The sequence below is a fragment of the Petaurus breviceps genome, unplaced genomic scaffold, assembly GCF_028583685.1.
Source record: "Petaurus breviceps papuanus isolate PSGF00001 unplaced genomic scaffold, PetGlider_PUasm1.0 91041, whole genome shotgun sequence".
NCBI lineage: Eukaryota > Metazoa > Chordata > Mammalia > Diprotodontia > Petauridae > Petaurus > Petaurus breviceps.
Window position 1 is genome coordinate 5,834,385 of NW_027187400.1, and position 17,449 is coordinate 5,851,833.

Genomic DNA, 17,449 nt, shown 5'->3' on the forward strand with positions numbered 1-17,449 from the left:
AGAAACTGTTTTCTAACCATTACTTGTTCATTCTATATTTGGGAAGTTGATATAACCCAAGTGATTTGCCCCAACATTCTAGTCCATGAATGTTGATCTATGTATATCTATTAGTATTAGCTATTCCTTTCTGTTTTGTGCTATCTGGAAACCTCATAGGTAAAAGCTTTCTTTGGTTTCATTCACATATTGGTAAAAATACTGAACAGCACAGAGCTAAGGACCAGTTCCTAAGGGACTCTCAGAGAATTCTGCCAGATTGATCTTGACCCTTTAATGGCTACTCTCTGAGTCTAGTACCATCTAGTTCCAGATGACCCTAACTGGATCATCACACATTGTTCCATCTTGTCCACAAGAAGAGCCTGAGGTAGTTGGTGCAATAAATACTTTGAAGAAATCTAAGTATATAACATCTGCTGCATTTCTCTAATCTTCCAGTCTAGTTACCCTGTCAAAAAAGGAAATTAGCTTACTCTGGCATGACCTGTTGTTGATGAAAACGTGCTACTTTTTAGTGATTGTTGCTTCCTTTCCTAAGATTCAAAAACATCTCTTTAATACTGTTTTCTAGATTTTTCCCCCAAGAACTCGATGCTCACCAGACTCAATCTGGGAGACTTCACCAGCTTGCCTTTTTATAAATACCAAATTTGCACTTCACCAGGTCTGAAGCATCTCTCCTTCCCCACTTCCCTGTCCCCCACCAAAGGTTTTTCAGAGATCACTAACAGAGTCTAAACAATTATATCTGTTGAGTATTTCGATTCCCAAGAATAGTTCATCCAGGTCAGGTGATTTGAATTCTTTGAAGGTAAATAGATATTGCCTTAATTTTCCTAATACTTTTCTTCCTCCTACCCCTTGCCCCTTTCAACCTCCATTGCCAAAAACAAAAAGTTAAACTAATGATACAATCACCCTCAGTCTAGTAGCATTTGCAACCTTTCAGTAGCAACATATGCTACCAGCAATCCTCCACTTCTCTTCCTTACCAAGAGGAAAGATGTATGTTTCATTAGTGGTCACTGTGTGCAACATCAGTTCAGGTGCTTTTAGAGAAGTTTTCATTGACATAATTGTCATTGCAAGTTTTGCTCTCTTGGTTCTGCTTTCTTCTCTTTGCATTAATTTATGTGTCTTTCCACATTTTTTATTCATCTCTTACAGGACATTATATTAGTGTACTTGTATACTATAATTTGTTTAGTCATTGTCCAACTGATGGACACCCATTCTCTTTTCAGTTTTTTGCTTCCTCAAAAAGTGCTGTTAAGAATTTTGCACTTTTTTTCTGGAAAGGATGTAGAAAAATTGGAACATTAATGCATTGTTGGTGGAGTTGTGAACTGATCCAACCATTCTGGAGAACAATTTGGAACTATGCCCAAAGGGCTATAAAAAAGTACATACCCTTTGACCATTCCAAAGAGATCATACAAATGGGAAAAGGACCAATATGTACAAAAATATTTATAGCAGCTCTTTTTGTGGTGGCAAAGAATTAGAAATCAAGGGGATGTCCATCAATTGGGGAATGGCTAAACAAGTTGTGGTATATGAATGTAATGGAATACTATTGTGCTATAAGAAATGAAGAGCAGACAGACTTCATAATAACCTGGAGAGACTTATACAAACTGATGCTAAGTGAGAAAAGCAGAACCAGGAGAACTTTGTACACAATTACAGACACATCATATCTGTGATGACTAGCTTTTATACACTGGGCTCCTCTCAGCAATGCAAGGTAATAAGACAATTCCAAAAGACTCATGATGGAAAGGGCTATCTTTATCTAGAGAAAGAATTACAGAGTCTGAATGCAAACTGAAGCAAACTACTTGCTCTCTCTCTTTTTTGTTTTGTTTTGTTCCTTCTTTCTCATTGTTCATTCCATTGGTTATAATTCTTCTTTATAACTTGACTAGTATTTAATGTGAAGGTATTTATAGAACCTATATTTGATTTCATGCCACCATGGTGGGGAGGGGGAAGAAGAGGGATGGGGAGAAAATTTGAAACTCAAAGGATTGTGGAACTGAATGCTGTAAACTAAAAGTAAATAAATAAATATTTTTTTAAAAAAGAATTTTACATTTGTATTTATATATATAATTTTACATCACCTTCATTTCCTACTGTAGTTTCTCTCTACCCTCTTCTAGAGAGCTATCCCCTATAATAAATTTTATTTAGTTCAGCAAAAGTAACCAACATATCAAAAAAAGTCTAACATTATATATAGTATTGTTCCATGCCCATAATTTCCCACCTCTACAAAGAATTGGGGAAATTGTTGTCTCATATGTCTTCTTTGGTGCTAAGCTTGGTCATTATAACTTCACAGCATTTGGTTTCAGTTTATTATAGTTGTTATTTCCACATTGTTGCACTCAGTATGTATAGTCTTTTTCTGGTTTGGCTTATTTTACTCTGCATCAGTTTGTATGTCTTTCCATGCTCCCCCATATTCGTCATATCCATCATTTCTAATGCATGGCAATATTCCATTACATTCATGTACCACAATATACTGAGCCATTCTCCAATCAATGAACATCTATGTCCAGTTTTCTGCTGCCACAAAAGTGCTACTATGAATATTTTGGTTTAAATGAGGGCCTTTCTTTGTCTTTGACACATGTGGGGCTACAAGCTCAATAGTGATATCAAAGGGTATGAATGATTTGTAAATTCCCTCAAATAATTCCAAATCCTTGCACCAAATCATTGCACCACTATGTTTACCAACAGTAAATGCCTTCTCACAGTCTATTCAATAGCATTTCAGTTTTTTTTTTTAAAATCAGTAACCAATTTAATGGGTATGAGGTAAAATCTCAGAGTTGGCTTTAATTTGCCTTTGCTATTAATAATTTAGAGAGTTTTTTTCATATGGTTGTTGATAGTCTGCAAGTCTTCTCTGGAAACTTGTTCATATCCTTTGACAAGTTATCTACTGGGGAATCACTTTTATATAATTGTATACTATTATACATTCACTCCATGTTTATAATCTGTTTCCAAAATACTCATCTAATACCTCCTTCTGTCGAGGTCATCTGTTCTATAGCCACACAACAAAATCACTTCTTTTTTTCCCTCCCTTGATCCTCTTCACATATGCTCCCCACACTATTTCTCCCTTTGGGCTATAGGATTTCCTCACATGAATATATCTTCTTAATATACAATACACCAAAGTTTCTATCTAGTATTTTCATTCTTTATAAAGTATACCCATCCACAGCTGTATTGAAGTTATGAGTCCCATTCTACCAAATGGCAAAAAGTTTAAGAAAGATTTTAATAGATTAATACATGATGGAGTCATAGTGAATAATGAATAATTTTTTTAAAGTTTCAAAAGCATATCCATAACTTCTTGAGAATAAAGTCATATGGGGAGGGTAGGTGGCATAGTGAATAGAGCACCGATCTTATAGTCAGGAGGACCTGAGTTCAAATCCAGCCTCAGACACTTACCACTTACTAACTGTGTGACCGTGGGCAAGTCACTTATCCCCAACTGCCCTACCTTCCCCCCTCCAGAAAAAAAAGACTGAGAATAAAGTCATAAAGGGCATCTAAATGTCATATATTGATACTGTAAGAGACAGAAGCCTGAATTAGAAGGATTTGGATACATTTTTTCCTTTCTTCTCATTCTTTTCACTTACTTATTTGTGGTTTGTTTTTTTCCCCCCTCAAGTGTGGATTACTGGGCTGGGTTATTTTTATTTCTTTTTTTCATCTTTTAATCCTTTAAAAAAAAAACAAGAACCAAATAAAATGAATATTTCCATGGGCAAAGAAGAACCCAAAAAGAGGATTGTACATGAAACTGTGAAACATTGTGAACAGTGACAATCACAAACACACGAGTACCTGAAGAACCAAGTGAATGAGGAATGCCCAATAATGTACTGACTGGTTTGGGACATATGCTTGGGGGATCAGCATGTCAAGCTAGCCCATTGCCTTTGATAATACATACAACTTGCTCTCCTTCTTAAATATGTATCCAACATAAAACTTTAAAGTGTGTCCTACTTGTTTATGTTTCTTCCTGGCCTTCCTTTTGGTTTCTTTTATGCATTTAAAAAATGTTTTGGTGCCCCTCTTTTCTTTTCTTTTTGGCAACCCCATAACTAACGTCCCTCTCTCTCCCAAATCCTCCCAATGTTGAAAAAGAAAAAGGAAAAAATAAATCTTTCTAACACTATGCAATGTCAAGTAAAACAAGCATACAGTGGCTATGTCTAAAACTGCCAGTCTTATTCTGCACCTCAAATTACTCTCTGTCAGCAGGTGAGTAGCAGGAGGTGAGTAGCAGGCTTCATTGTCAGTCCTCTGATGAAATAACGGCTGGTCATGGCATTTGTTCAGTTTTAAAGTCTTTCAAGGTTGTTTTTCTTCAAAATATTGCTATTGAGTAAGTTGTTCTTCTAGTTCTATTTACTTCATTCTGCATCAGTAAATACAAATCTTCCCAGATTTCTCTGAAAATGTCCCTTTCTAATTTTTTATTGTGGTACAATAGCATTCTACTACATTCATATGCCATAATTTATTCAGTTATTTCTCACTTGATGGACAACAATCAAATTAGTTTCTAGTTCTTTGCCACTTTAAAAATACTACCATATTTTTATACATATATTTCCTTGGACTAATGTCTTAGAAGCATCCATGGATTGTACCAAAAATTTCCAAAGGGTTATTCCATTAGCAGAGTGCCAACTACAAGCAGGAACATGTGAAGAACCATGTAGATAAAGAATTGCTTGGGACATGTATTTGGGTGAGTGTAACTTTGAGTTAGTATATCAATATCTATTTTCTGGACAACACAATGAGCTAGGTCTAGAATTGAGTAGTAATCTAAATCACTAGCTCTAGAATTTAATAAGAGGATAAAAGTAGCCTGAATCACTTTTGGAAAAACTGTTATAGAAGTTAAATGATCTGAAGCTACTTCCTGACACAAAAGTCCATCTTTTAAAACCAATATTTTCTCAGTGATGCAACATGTCCATGAATCACCAAACACAACCATTTCAGAAGAACCAAAACTACAAACAATGCAAAAGACAATGGAAAGGTCAGTATGAGAAGACTTTACACATAACCAATTATGATTTCTGCATAAGAATAGGCATAAAAAATCTTGTGTGACCTAAAAAGAAGGAAAGATGATTATATAGAGAAAGAAATAGATAATAAATAGAATAGCCCTAGTATTATACTTATCCATGAAATAGTAACATAGATGAAAGATTGCAGCATATTGCATAGACCTCTTATGCAAATTTTATGGAAATTATGGAAAGAAACAGAAAAGAATCTCATAGCATGGATAGTTTGTGATTTCTACCAATGAAGGGAAAACCAGACCAATGAGATTACATATTTACGAATGTATCAAAATAAGTTCTCTTTTTCTAGAGGTAGAGATAATGAAGTAGCTCTCCTCCAGTGAATTTGTGTAGGAGACAGAACACTATGTCTCTTTAGGCAATTTACTAACTCTCTCTTGGCCTCAGTTTCTTCATTTGTCAAATAAGGTTGCAAGAGATGATCTTTAATAGCACCCACTGTAAAATTCTATGATGCTATGAAATCCCAACTCCACATTACTAAGCATAAAGAAAAAATTTTGACTAAGAGTAGGAAAAAGGTTTTTAGTCTCTGTTTTGCCATTGATTCATTCAGTGACACAGGCCAACTCACTTAACATCTCTGGGAATTTTTTTCTTCATCTGCAAAATGAGGGAGGTCAAAAAAATGACAAAAGTCTCTTTCAAGTCTAACATCATATAATACTACTTCTTTCCTATGATTTTTCTCTCAGAAACAAAATTTCTCCTTACCTAAATATAAATAGATTGAATGAGAACCTATTACTGTCATCATTGAGTAGAATTTCTATCCTCTGTTACTTTCCCTAGGTTTGAAAGAGCCTTTTCTTCTGTCCCTTGTCCTAACTTCATATCTCTGAACTAGAAAGTCAAACACATATTATATGGTGCTTGAAAGACAGAATTATAGAGATGGCCTTGTTCAATAACAGTATGATAATTAATGTCAAGTATAAAAAAAGACAGATTTATGTTGGCTAAAGGTATTCACTACTGTCATGGAGGAAATCCCATTTAGGCTTCAGCAAAGTTGAAGTTCAAGGTACATTGAAATGTAAAAGAGAAACTCTTTCAGGTGTAAAGGAAGCATTCCACACTTTAGGAGGGGTCTGAGGTTTGAATAACTCAACTGCATCTGAAAAGGCCAACAAAGACAATAAGCTTACTCTAGGACCCAGAGTGTCTTCATATTTTTCTTCCTAGCCACTCAGCTGTGTAAGATCCTCAATAAGATTATGGGAAATATAACTTTCTGGTCACTATAAGTAAGGGTGGGATGCCTCACTGAAGGCATATAGTAGACTCTTAATTTGAAATGTTTTTTTAAATTAATGTTTTGTTTTTGTTTTTGCTATGCCATGTGCATAAATGCCTTTTTAAAAAGCTAATTAAGTCTACTGACTGATTGTTAAGGAGAAGCACCACTGGCTGGGACTCATGAACTATGCTTTTTAGAATCACTAATAGGGTTATCTCTAGAACTCAAAGTAATAGTTCTCTACCTCATCTACTCCAGTTCTGCCTACCTGTTCTATCATACTCTCCATAATTTCCAGGGAAGGGGAGAGGGAAAAGGGAAGGGGAAAAGAATTTATTGAGGGTCTATTATATGCCAGTCACTGTGCTAAGTGCTTTTACAAATTTTATCTCATTTCATCCTCCCATTAACCATCATAATAACAGTAGGTGGAGATGAAGAGGGAGTGAGTTCCAGGCAGGACTCAAAAGATGAGTGTTTTGCTTATTAAATCTTCTGTCACTCAGAGAGACCTTGCTCCTTGAGGAAGAATAAGAATACTCTCTGCTCTCTACTGATAACTCCATACTCTTCATTTGTTGACCTCACTTAGCAACTTCTCTCCTTTGAGATTCACTCCACCTGAATTTAGATACATCCAGTCCAGATACTGGTGTGTCTCTCAGTCTTTCTCTCCACAACAATCCCTTCCTTTATAACTTAAGGACTTAAAGGTATATGTTGTTGTTTCCTCAAACACTGTAACCTCCCTGTTCTTTGCCATAAAGATGCCCATATAAGATGGTAAACTTAATCAGTAAATGTTTCCCATATCCTATAAAAACTTTTAATTCCATCTCTCCCCATGCCTTATTCATCCTAAGTCTATTCTTTGCTCTTGTCATGACCTCCAATTCCCCACCCATCAGAATTTTCTTTCATTAACTCTATGTGGCATTTGAAGTCTCTGGGTTTTTATGTCACCTGTCTCTCTTATTTCTCCTGCTACTTGTTTGACCACAATCTTCTTTGCCGGCTCACCATTCATGTCACACCCCCTAACTGAGACTCACTTAAAGTGCAATGGAGAGTACATGCTGGATTGTGTAGGCAGCAATAAATTAAAAACAATTCATCAGGAAGAAGTTATCTAAATATCTATATCATCAAATAAATATCTAAGCAAAAATACATGATGGGCTGTCAATAGGAATACCCCATGTCCTCTGATGTCATCTTTTTTTCCAAGAGAAAGCAAATAAAATCCATAGCATATTGAGTGTACCCCTGGCATGAACTCATGGGAGGACATGAACGTGCCTCCTGGATGGGCAGCATGGATGGATTGTGATCTTCATCACTGAAAGGAATACCCAAAAGGATGAGATTACAGATGCACATGAGGTTATCTATCTACTCTATCCCCCAAATATCATTTCATTCATTCTCCATTTAAAAGCCCTTCAAGGATCACTCCATTGGTTAAGTGCAACAGAACATATATTCTTGCATAACCTTATGATAACAACAATAACCATGATGGTAATGAAAATGATAATGATAGCTAGCATTTATATAGCACTTTAAAGTTTGTAAAACACTTTAAAATATTATATAATTTTATCCTCACAATAACCCTTGAAGGAAGGCCTCCCATGTTACAGATGAGGAAACTGACACAGTCAGAGGTTAAGTGACTTGCCCAGTGTCACACAGCTAGTAAATATCTGAGGCAGGAGATGAACTCGGATCTTTCTGACTTCAAACCTAACACAACTTACTGTGCCACCTGGTTGTTCTATAGCAATTTCTGTAAAGGCTCTCAGGACACAGTCAGATTGATAGACTCAAAGCAAATACTCAATTGGATAAACTGTTGGTGTAGTTGTGAACTTATCCAACCATTCTGGAAAACAATTTGGGACTAGCCCCAAAGGGTATAAAACTGTGCATACCCTTTACCCAGCAATATCACTACTAGGTCTGTATCCCTAAGAGGTCAAAGAAAAAGAAAAAGGACCTATATCTACCAAATATTTACAGCAAATCTTTTTGTGGTGGCAAAGAACTGGAAACTAGGGGATGCCCATCAATTGGGGAATGACTGAACAAGTTGTGGTATATGATTGTGACAGAATGCTAGTGTGTTATAAGAAAGGATGAGGGGGATGGTTTCAGAAAAAATCTGAGGGAGGCTTATATGAACTGATGCAAAGTGAAGTAAGCAGAGCCAAGAGAACATTGTACACAGTAACAGCAATATTATAATGATGGTCAACTGTGAAAGACCTGGTATGATCCATGACAATTCCAAAGGACTCATAGTAAAAAAAATGCTACCTGCCTCCAGAGAGAGAAGTGATGGACTCTGAATGTAGATTGAAAAGTATTTATTTTTCACCTTTTTTTCTTGCCTAAAAAAACCCTATGGCTAATATGGAAATGTTTTATATGACATGTAAAAAAATTAAAAATTTAAGAAAAAGCTAGATAAAAAACAGTTTTTCTAGTAAATTGGGTACCCCATTCAGATTTACCTTAGCTATTTACTACATGTTCATCTCCTAGGAAGAAGAATAACAACAAAATGTTGAATACCAAAAAACCATCTTTAGGGAAACCTTACTAAGAACGATTAAGGAGGTGCTGTAGCTATATATATCTACAAAAGCAATGACATTGAATCAAAACTAGGAAACAGAAAACAAATTGAATTTAGATCCTTCAGAAGAAACTGAAAGAAAAGAGCCTGGGGGGCGACTAGGTGGGGCAGTGAGTAGAGCACCGGCCCTGGAGTCAGGAGAACCTGAGTTCAAATTCGACCTCAGACACACACAAAAACCTAGGCCAAGTTACCTAACCCCAGTTGCCCTCCAAAAAAAAAAAAGGCAAAAAAAAAAAAGAAAAGAAAAAAGCCTGGAGTGTGCCTATACATTTGAGTATATATTTGAGAATAAAGGCAAGTCAAGAAGGAAAACAAACAAATAATGAGGAACTCCAATCAATAAAGATTTAATAAGCACCTACTATGGCAGGTGGCATATATTCCAGGCACTGTGCTAAGTGCTAGGGATACACAAAGAGGCCAATGACAGTCCCTGCCTTGAAGGATCTTACAATCAGATGGGGGAGACAACATGCAAACAAATAAAAACAAAGCAAGCTATATACAAGATAAATAGGAAATCATCAACAGAGGGAAAGCACTAGAATTACAGATTGGGGAAGTCTTCCTGTAAAGGTGGGATTTGGGTTGGGACATAAATAAAGCCAGAGAAGTCAATAATCAGGACAGAGGAGAGAAAGTGTTCCAGGCATGGGGGAACAGCTAGAGAAAATGCCTGGAGCCAAAAGATGGAGTTTCTTGTTTATAGAACAGCCAGGAGTCTGTGACACTGAATCAAAGAATACATGCTGGGGAGTAAGATGTAAGAAGATTGGAAAGGTAGGAGGAGGCTAGCTTATGAGGGGCTTTGAATGCTAACGGAGCATTTTGTATTTGATCCATTTGATCCTGGAGTTCACTGAGTGGGTGAGTGGGGGTGACTAGATTGGACCTGCACTTGGAGAAAATCACTGAAAAAAATCACTGAATAGAATATATAGAATATGGATTGGAGTGAAGAGAGACTTGAGGCATACCCATTTGCAAGCTATTGCAATAATCTGGGTGATAAAGACCTGCATATGGGGGTGGGGGGTAGCAGTGTCAGAGGACAGAAGGTACCATATTTGAGTACAAAGGTGATTTCAAAAGAATAAAAGCAAAAGACATTGTCAAGGAATTTTCTGCTAGGAAAAGGGTTAGTCCATGTGACAAGGAAGAGTTATGGCAGGTAGATAGCAAGAAGGCTCTATCTGTATGCTCATAATGTGAAGTCAAGGTGAGGAGGAAGCCTTCCAGTGCCTTAGTTAGATTCCTTGCATTGAACTTTTGGGAGAACGCAGACAAATACTATACAGGCTGGGTAGGGTTAGATCTGCATTTTTGGAGGGAACTCTTGAATCAGTGAGTTCATAGATCCATTTGAGTATTTAAGGACTGCTTCAACTAAGGAAGAATAAACCCAGTGGGAGAAGTTATATGTGGAGAAATATCCACCATCCATAATTAAAACATACTATGAAAAATAATCATGGGAAATCCTAGCTAAATTCAGAATCTCAAGGTAGAATAGTTAGCTTTTCCTAAGGTATACTCATTGAGTTAGAATTTCTTTTTAAAGCCTTCATATTCTGTAGTTACCATGATGCTGAATCTTTAATCTGTAGGAAGACTAGGGGAAGCCATTCAATGGTTGAAGCATCTAAGCTCCAATACCATTAGCCTCAACTCAATTTAACCCAACAAGCTTTGTGCAAGGCACTATATTAGGCAACAGAGGTTTAAAAACAAAAAGAAAATAGTTCTTGCTGACAAGAAGCTAACATTCTACTTGGGGGAAGGGGGAGGCATTGTGCAGTACAATGTGTATACAGATAAGTGAGCACAAGGTAATCAGAGGAAAGCCAGAACATTGAGGAAAGCTTCATGGAGGAAAGAGGATTGCATTGAGGAAAGTACTGAAGGAAAGAGATGAAACATGACCTCAGGATCTAGAGCTAGAAGGGACCTTAGCAGTTATCTAGTCAAACCTCATTTTACAGATGAAGAAACTGAGACCCAGAAAGGTGAAGCTGCTTGCCCCGTCACCTGGGTTAAGTAGAAAAACTAGAATTGCAACCCAGGTCCTCTGACTCCACAATCAGCACTAATTCCACCACATTCTGCTGTGTAGTCTAGGTATGAAGAGTGATTTCTACAAATGCACTTAGGCAACAAATGTTGAGTGTAGGGAGTCCGTTAATAGTATAGTTTGTCAGAAAGCTTAAAAGGGAATAACATGAAATATGAATGGAAAGGTAGGTTGGAATGTGATTTTGGAAGGCCTTCAATGCCAGATTAAGAAGTTTATATTTTAGCCTCACGACAATAGGGAGTCATTAAAAGTCTTTGAATTGGACAGTGACAGCTTGGTCAGAACTGGGCCTTAGGAAATTTATTTTGATTGCTGTGAGTGCCTACAGGCTGAAAATGGCAGACTGTGGGTAGGTACAACAGGTATTACAAAAGTCCAGATGGGTTGATGAGGGCCTGAAACACAATAATGGCTAGATGAGTGCAGAGATGGGGACAAATGCAAAAGAGAGAGAGAACATAGACTTGACAGGCAAATGACTAGCTACATGGTGATAGAGAGAAGTGGCATGGATGAGTCCTACATGATAAAGTTTTCCCCCCTAAATACTTTCTTCTCCCTGGATTTCCAAGGGATACTCTCTCTTGATTCTCCTCCTCCCTATCTGATTGCTTCTTCTCAGTCTACTTTGCTGCATCATCATGCATAGTATCTCTTAACTATAGCTACACCCCTAAGGTTTTATCCTGGACACTTTTTTTTCTCGCTGCATTATCTCCTGGGGGAATCATTAACTCTCACAAGGTCAATTTTCATCTCCATGCAGATATCTGGCAGATCTATTGATCCAGACCCAGTCTCTTTCCTGAGCACCAATCCCACAGGCTTCTCAAATCTAACATCTAAAATAGACTCACTACATTTTCCCTAAAACTTAGCCCTCTTCCAAACTTCCTTACTTCTGTCAAGGGCACCATCATTTTTCCAGTTACCCAGTTCCCAACTTCTCACTCTCCCTCATTCCATATGTATTCAATCAATTGCCAAATATTATCAGTTCTATCTCCATACCACCTTCCACACCCTTCTCTTCTCCACCTAGAAAGCCACTGCCACTCTTCAGGCTTTCACCTCTCCTGGAATACTGTAATAATCTCTGAGTTGGTGTCTCTGCCTCAAATTCCTCTCCTCCCCAACCACCCCCATCCTTCACATAGCTGTCAAAAAGCCTTTCCTAAAATGTAGCTATGACCATGTTACTCCCATACTCAATAAATGCCAATGGCTCTTTTATTACCTCTAGGATAAAATACAGACTCCTCTGTTTGTCATTTAAAGCCCTTCACAACCTATCTCCAATCCACTCTTCCCATTTGGTTGTACATTGCTTAAAAGATCTTAGATTTAGAGTTGGAAGGGACCTTAGATGCCCTCAAGTCCAACATCCTTATTTTTAAAATGTAGAAACTGAGGAACAGAACAGTTAAGTGACTTTCCCAGAGGTACACAACTGGTTAATGTTAATATCTGAGTTAATATCTGAGGTAGGATATGGACCCAGGTCTTCCTGACTCCAACTGTACTTCCCTGTCCTACTGAGCCACATGCACTCTATAGTCCAATCAAATTGGACTTCTTGCTTTTACCTTCACATGCAACATGCTACCTCCCATCTCTATGTTTGTAGAAGCTGCCCTCATGCTTATCATGTACTCCCTCCTCACCTCTACCTCTTACTTCTCCTGGCTCATCTCAAGGGCTTCCTTCTTATATGACACCTTTCCTGACACCCTCAGTTTAGTACTTTTCTACCCACTCCCCCAACAAAACAAGACCAAAAAACTATCTCATATTCATGCTGTATAAATGTACATATGTATATGATATCTTTCCTGATACAATGTAAGTTTCCTGAAGGCAGGGACTGTTTCATTTCTGTCCTTATATCCTTAATTCCTATCATAGCACCTGTCACATGGTAGGCACTTAATAAATGCTTGTTGATTGAGGGGATTATGGCACCCTGAGGAGAAATAGACAAGTGTGGATGTGAAGCAGGTTAGTCTTGTGTTCAGAAATTAACTTGAATATTCAAGTCTACTATATAAGGTCTATTACACTATTATATGAAAGAAATAGTCCTGCCCCCAACAAAATGGTTTTATTTTTGCCTCTAGAAAAGTAGTAAGGAATAGCCAAATAAAGGAGAATGGGTTGTCAAATAAAATGTACATAATTTTAAACTGAGAGGGATTTTATAGATCTTTTAATATATGTCCTGTATTTTATAGATAAGAAAACTGAACCTCAGAGAGGTTAAATGATGTCCAAGATGATGGATCCTTTCCAAAAGAGTAAGATTGAGAGAGATTGGGACAACCAAGGATATGGGTGTGGCATAGTGGAAGAGCCTCTGAATTTGAAGTCAGAAGAAGGCAACAAATATTTGTGAAGTCACATTGAGCTTGAATCTTGGCTCTGATACTTAGTTCTTGGGTGACCTTGGACAAACTACTCCCCCTCTTGAGGACTGAATTTCTTCCTCTGGAAAATAAGGTGGGTGGGCTAGAGGGATTCTAAGGTTTCTTCCAGTTCTAAACCCTATGACAGCTAATGGATAAATCTGGATTGAGAACTCACAGAATTAACAGAATTTTGGAGTTAGAGGGGATCTCAGAGGTCATCTAGTTAAACTCCTATGAAACAAGGATACCTTTATAATATGCCCAGTCATCGTCCAAACTTTGTTTGAAGAAAAACTCCTGTTTCATTTTTAGGTAACTTTAATTGGGTGTTGGTGGTGGTGGTGGATGGTTTTCCTGGAGGAACAATCTTCATGCTGCATGCTCCACATACAGAGGGAGACACGACTCCTGATCGGTTGAGAGAATGCTGAATACAATGTTTCAAATTTGTGTAAGTGATAGTGTTAGAAGACACTCTGGAAGTCTTCAAAAGAGGTAAGCATGAACTTTTTAATAACTACTGGGTCCCTCGGGGCTGAAGAAATGTAGGGAAGCAAAGCCCCCAACATGTCTCGACTTCCACTGCTTATAAATCTTAGACACTTCTGAGAACAGACTTCCCTTGGTGAAATTTTTCCTTCTCTCCTTGAACTGAGGTGTTTTATCTCCCTCCTAGCTAAAGAGTTCATTTACTATTGTGGATTTTTTTGGTTTATTCTAATCTGTATAACCTGAACTTTCTTTATTGCTTTGCTTGGAAAAAGGCAATTACTAATTATATACTATTTGTGATGACCCTTTTTTTTTTAACTAGGATATTCAGGAAGAATATTTTTATACACTAATTCTTGCAATAACTTTTCAGAAAACATCCCTTTGTAAAAGTTAATTGATGTTAAATGCTTATCAACAATATCAAGAAGATATCAACTAGTTAAACTGACAGTAAGATGCTAATCAATAGTATTGATGCTTTTAAGGATACCAGCTAGAACTGGCAAAGGATATTGGAGCAGTATTTAATGATGGTTAATATTAGAGAGAATATATTGGAATGGGGCTCAAGCTGGTGGCATTAAAAGAATCCCAGTACCCCTTGGGGATACCTCTAGGGCCCTGAGGGTGAAATGTAGTTAGCTGAACTCTGTGGACCCAATCTACTAGTGCACAGGAGGAAATCCAGTCCCACTATATCTAAGTTGGTCAGTGATTTTCCCTTGCACCCACATAGCTTGCTTCAGAAAACTCCCCCCCCCTTTTCTCATTTGAATTATTTATATCTTCAGAATTTCATTCCTGTGAGCTTTCCATCTCTTAGGCTGCATTACCTTGCTGAATTTTAGTCCACAGAATTCACAGAGTTCATAGACTTTACACTAAACCCTTTGAAATTTATTCTCTCCAAATTTGGAATATATAATCAACTATTCCTGGTGTTCCTCTTCTTTATCACAAGCTTGAAGACAGAGTGGACAAGTTCTTAAAGGTTCCCCAGATTTCTCCTACAACAGCCAATTCTTCCATATTTGCAAGAAGCAGGTTCCAAATAGAATCGTATCCCACATCGGTTTCTATAATTTCTGAAGGATGAAAACCAGGTCCCCTGGCTCCCATGGCAGTGTTCTTTCCATTACATCCTGCTGGCTCTCTATTTTAAATGACACAGACAAATGTTTGTTGGATGAGAAAATGAATGGCAAGTAGTTTGGAGGATATTGTGAGGGGGGGGGGAGTGGAGATCAGGAGGAAAGAGTGACTCAGCCTGGGAATGCTGGTCTTAGGGGGCAGGTTTCAGACTGGGGCTATTACCTTTCAAAGCCAATATTCAATGAAGATCAGACTTTTAAAAAAACTTTTAGTCAATCAACAAGTATTTATTAAATGCCGACTAAATGCCATGTATTGTGCAAAGTCCTGGAAATACAAATATAGTGAATGAAACAATCCTATTTCAAAGAGGCTACATTCTAGTGGGGGAAACAGCAGGAATTCTCTCTCTCTTTTTATATATACATATATATATATATATATAAAACATACACATATACATATGCATACATATATGTATATAGATATCTATATATACTACATACAGAGTGATATGAAAAGAATAAATACATACAAATACAAAGTAGCTAATTACAAAGTAGCTTGGAAGGAGGACACTAGCAGTTGAGGAGATCAGGAAAAGCTTGATGGAGAAGATAGTGCTTTTTGAAGAGAAGAATGTTATGAAGCATAAGTCAGGAGGGAGGGCATTCCAGTCACAGGAGATGGTCAATGCTAAGACAGAGAGGCAAGAGATAGCTGTGGTGGGTGAGGAACAGAGACAAGGCCAGTTGGGCTTTGTAGAGTACAGAAGAGGAAATATGTACAATGTGGCTGAAAAGGAGAGTTTATATTTCATCTTAGAGGTAATAGGGAATTACTGGAGTTTTTCAGGTAGAGGACTGATATGGTCAAATTTTCACTTAAGAGAAATCACTTTGGCAGCCCTGTGGAAGATGGGACTGGAGTGGGAGAGATGTGAGGGAGGGAGAACAGTTAGACATAGCTGAGAGGTGATTAGGGCCTGAATTATGATGGTAGCTGAGGGAACAGAAAGAAGGGGCTGGACAAAAGACAGACAGATAGACAGAGACAGAGAGAGACAGAGACAGACACACACACACACACACAAAGAAAGAGAGAGAAAAGAGTATGGGGTATGTGTGTGAAGATAGGTGAATTAGAGAACAAGGAAACGGCAAGTGAATTTAAGTCAGAAAGGATTCAACAAATGATTGAATGCCCAGACTTCCCTTTCTTCTGACCAGTACTCATTTGTATTACCAGTAAGGTCGCCTGAATATCCAGGTTTTCCTGCCTTCTGACTTTCTTGTATCTGTTCATGGAAAATAATAACAAATCAATCAATAAACATTTATTAATCTCCTACTGTATTCAGGCACTGTGCTAAGCACTGAGGATACAATTCCGGACAGTTCCAGCTTTATGTTAGTGGACCATTCCATAGACCTCTTAAGTAAAGGTGATTTTTACATAATGTGAATTTGCATTGGACAATGGGAAAAGGAAGGAAGGAGGGGGGAAAAAGGGGACCGAATGTTGTTGAAGGAAGGAGGCTGGCATAGGGTTCAAGGACATGGAGGGGCTGGGACAGAGAAGAGAGAACAGGAGGAGGAACACTTGGGGCTACAGCCAGCCACATGGTGGCCTGGCCAGAACCTAGAGGAAACACCCAAGAGGCTGACATGTGGGAGCCAGATATGGACACAGACAGGAGAAGGCCAGCGATCCACCAGGGACAAACATGCTGTACCCAGACCCAGACAGACACACAGGCGAGTAGGTGGAAGAGGGCAAAGTTCTCCTTTCTCTGTGCTGGAGGTCTAAGCCAAGGCCCCAGTCCTACAATGGCAGGGGCAGTAGTGGTCTCTCCAGGTATCTGTTCTTCTGTTTTCACTTAGACGGGTTTCTTTCAGTGTTGGTTTTTTTTTGGAGGAGGAAGATGAAGGGGTGGAAGGCCGTGGAGCATGGAACTGAAGGGCAGGAGTGTAGAGAAACATCATGCAGTACCATATAATAAAGTTAACATAGTGTCTTTTTTTAATATGAATTTCTTTCAGAATTCTTTGCATAAAGTCAAATTTGTATCATGTGGATTTATGTAAATCAAGAACTGTCCTTACAAAAAAAGACAGTCCCTGCCCTCAAGAAGTTTACAATCTAATGGGAGAAAACAATATATAAAAGGCAGCTGAAGAGTGTGTGCTCAGGAGGTCAGGGAGGGCATAAAGTACCCAATACCCCAAAATGGGAGGGCATGTTGGTAAAGTCAAAGAAGTCCCACAGTAATCCAGCCAGGTGAGAAATGAGGGGAAGTTACCTTTGTAGGGCAGAGGGATAAGGGTAGTGAAGAGG